This window comes from Halyomorpha halys, unplaced genomic scaffold (genome assembly GCF_000696795.3).
Source record: "Halyomorpha halys isolate HHAL.00 unplaced genomic scaffold, Hhal_1.1 Scaffold815.1, whole genome shotgun sequence".
Lineage (NCBI taxonomy): Eukaryota > Metazoa > Arthropoda > Insecta > Hemiptera > Pentatomidae > Halyomorpha > Halyomorpha halys.
The window spans coordinates 223,017-227,163 of NW_027112549.1; the positions used below are offsets into that span (position 1 = coordinate 223,017).

The 4,147-nt window shown below is 28.9% G+C and overlaps 1 protein-coding gene across 1 annotated transcript in view; it reads left to right on the forward strand.

The window, feature by feature from the left end:
- Positions 1–1,411: 1,411 nt before the first annotated feature.
- The window catches only part of LOC106686408 (somatostatin receptor type 2), a 273,226-nt gene continuing 270,490 nt past the window's right edge, over positions 1,412–4,147 (forward strand). Inside the window, exon 1 of the mRNA XM_014429706.3 lies at positions 1,412–1,456. The gene's annotated coding sequence lies outside the window, so the exon portion shown is untranslated. The remainder of the gene's footprint in view (positions 1,457–4,147) is intronic.

Genomic DNA, 4,147 nt, shown 5'->3' on the forward strand with positions numbered 1-4,147 from the left:
TGAACCGTCGTTGGAATACAGGCTACATGAACTATTGCTAAAACCAAGAACTGAAAAAGAAGATCAAAGCTCTTCCAGGGTCCACATAACTGATATCAATTAGTCCGGGTTCACAGAAAGCCTGTTATAGAACAAACAAAAATAGCATCCTATTATTCACAGACTCTATGAATTCATTGTCACGATTGAAAAATAAATAAATAGTAATAATTATTGTAATTTTCAAGTAAAATTAGACTAATCGCACAGTTTTGTTCATCTGCATACCAGGACACAAGGACATGCTAGACGATTGTAAAGATGACCAAGCGGCAACAGCTGCGTCATAGATCCCGCCATCGGACAGCTTAGATTAATCCCAAAACAACCTATGTACTCTGATGACAACACAAATTATAACCATTTAGTGACCTAAATATGACCTCAAATTTTTTGAGTGACAATAACAGAACTGTTAAAATCAACCTTTAAAAATACGGTGATGCAATATACTCAAATTTATAAAATTTCAGTTATGGTGTTGCACGACCGAACACCAAGAGAGAGAAATACTTTATTTATCTATGCTGCCTAAATACATCAGGTTGCTATCTCACAAAACATACTTATCAATCCGTAATCGGACATATATAAATTACACGTACATGGTATAATCAGATATAAAGAGATATAATAAAAAAAAAATTTTTTTCCTACAGTTTCCTTTTACAATCAATTTCGGTCTGTACAACAAATACAAATGTTTCAATTCATTCCCATTTTTCTTTCTCATTTATGCTCCTCCAATTTCACGATTTCACAATTTTTTAATTCACCCAATCAACAAATTCGCTCTCCGGAATTCACCCTCCTAGATCCTCTTCAACGACACGCTAAACAAATTCAATATTAGACGGCAATGTGAGATCAGACCATCATTCATAGTCACAGCAGTAAAATCCTTATAAAGGCTCAGCAAACAAAATCGAATTATTAATAATTTTCTATTAAACAAATAACATATTCTACTAAGCAGATGTTATGCAAAATTAAATTTCTACCAAAAGAAGAGAGTATAACCGAATTCGAATTTGGTGCACTCTGAGTCAAAAGAGTGTACTTTGGGACCTTAGCGTGACGAAGCCCAGTTGACACACATCCTACACCCTGAGAGCTGAAGATGAGAGCCCCTAACAACATCGTAAACAGGACTATAACAGTAACGATAGAAAGTCCCTGTGACCGAAAGGAGTTGTCTTGAGAGGGAAGATAAGAACTAGGAAAAGCGAGTGTAAAAAGCAAACGACACCCTTGTGATTTGGCTGAGAAAGAGATAGAGAGAGAGCTAAAAGGATTGATTCATTAGCGATAGTGAGGACTAGGCGGGGCGCAGGCGCGGCCAACAACCCCCGTTCGCGACACCCCGTCGGCCAGTACAGCCCCGGCCGCACTGCACTCAGGGTCACGTCCGCTCAGGGTAAGTTGTCTCTCGTAAGGCATGCCCTGTCGCTTCTGTATGTCTACCTCTTCATCGTGATACTCAATGCTCTCCTCAATCCATCATAAGGCTATTTTATAGCTTGCTTTATGTTCCATTGTCCTCAGAAAAAATATATATATTTTTTTACCTTAAATGTTTCGTGACATATTTTCTAGACGTAAAAATAATAAAATTGACTTATATAATACCCACAAAAATAATAATTGTAATAAAAAGTTCATATGGATTTCTTTATAATTAAAACATATACAGATTAACACAAGGAAAAAAAATCTATCCTATTTTACTTGATCCTTATTATTCACTACTCAAGGTAAACATGGACATTAACAACCAGTTTTTACTACATCGTATACAAATTCACTTGAAATGAAGCAGCGGTTTTAACTTTCACCAGTTAGAACTGCACATGCAGTTTTACGCTTATAAAGGAGAGTTACTTTAGTTCTTCAGTTTTAGAATAAATAAAAACTATATCACATATTATTTAATAAATTTCAAAGCAAGAATCATATAAAACAAACTAAAAAATAAGTATTTTATTCAAATATACGACTGATACGATATTATATACCACAAAATTTCTTTTTTTTAATTTCAGTTTTATATAAACTTTTTTTTTTTAATTTTAGAATATAAATCAGTCCCTAGTTTATCATTTTTTTTTTAATGTGCATGTTAAATTGAAACTTCCAATCACCATTTTTTTCAGAAATTTATATACAATGTAATTATTTTATGATTTTAACTACATAAGTTTACAGGTTATTTCTTTTTATTACAATTATTTATTTGTATTATTAATGATTTTTTTAATATATATTTCATTCATATAAATTATAAGATGATTTTTTAAATAATAATTTGCGAAAATCAAGAAATTCTAAATCATTACATAGAATACATATACCAATGACAGTGTCTATTTGCATAACAATACATTTCAAAAATATCGCAATGGAAGCGTAACAAGTGTTGGCCGCTAGATTCCGACGTTATTCAATAAATGAAACTAAAATTATTGATAAACTTTAGCAGTAAAAAATTAAAATTTCAAATCTCATTTGATAAAAATAATTTTTTTTTATATTCAGTACATTGAGTATTTAATTTTTGTATCCTCTTTAATAGGTTTCAGGGAACATCTAATGATTGAGTTATTTTCAATATTGTTTATTGTTCATTAATCTCGAATGATGATAAATTTAATTGAATAATGATATTATCCAGTGATTAAAAAAAAATAGTAAATCAGGATAATTGATTAGCTAGGAAATTAAAGAAATGAAATAGAGAATTTAAGAATTTCATAAGACATAATTCTCAAGCAAATTAGTATTTTGTAAGAAATAGTCATTTCATTGTCTATAAAGATTATTGTTGTGTTAGTTTGTCGAACACCATAGTCCCAAGATATTTACTTGTAATAATCATTAAATATGAACCATATTAAATATTAAATAAGGCTTAAAGATTTATTTTTGAAATTACTGAAAAATTTACATCAGTGGCTTATGATATTTTTTTCTGAATCCTTCAATTCTATATTTTTTAATTTTAAAATAAAAATTAAATATTTTCAAATAAACCTATTCAATCAATTTATTAATCTTAAAAAGTTTATAAAAACAACACGATATAAAAGAATATATACTTGGTCTATAATGACAAAAACAATTTTTTTAGTGCATTATAACTATTTTTATCACATATAAAAAGTTCTTTTTTTATGTAAATCATAAGTTTTTATAATATTGAGCTTATTATAAATAGGACTGTTCAAAATTTGCAAATTAACTAATACCTCAATAATACTGTTATTTATTAATATAAAAAAAATCTTTATTTGGATTCGTAATTAGGCAAGCCCTTATAAATTCTTTCAAGGATTGTCTTCATTTATTTATTGCTGTTATAAGTTTTTATAGATTTATTATAAATTATATAAAATGTAACTCATCCAAAAATATAGATAAGTGAAGAATAATTTAATTTTATTCTAATTGAATAATTTTTCTAAAGTAGACCGATTTTTTTTCACAAAAATAACTTTTTGTACCTGAACGGAATTTAAGCTTCAATATTAAAAAAATTATAAAATTATCAATAATAATTATTTAATTAGAGACACTTTCAGAAATGCATGAAAATTGAAGCGCGCAGGTAACTAGTAAAGTAAAATCATATTAGCCATGTTGTAACAAGTAAAACTTTTGACTACCTCAATATGTTAAATGTCATTAGTTTTTTTTAATTGAATTCTCAAATAAAAAAAAATAACTATATGGGAGAATACATTTAAAATTTAAGTGGTTTGATAACATTTTAACTTTTTAGAACAAAAGCATAATTCAATATTACCTGGAATTTTAGTTTCATTGCCATCAGTTTTACAATTATTTAATGCAAAAAGTATTTAAATATCCATGCTGTAATAAACTGGTTTCCGCTGAGAAATCCGTGGCCGATTATCCGGAGATATAAATGGTTTTATTACTAGCGTCTTTTGAGGCAGATTTATCACAAGTAGTCTCAGCTGTCTGAGTCAGTCTCAGAATTATGAGATCCGCCCGCACACTCAGGACAAACAACACCAAAGACGATCCTGCAAATTAGACCATACTCTATTAAAGAATGTCAAATGTCACTATTAATTCATTGCTACTT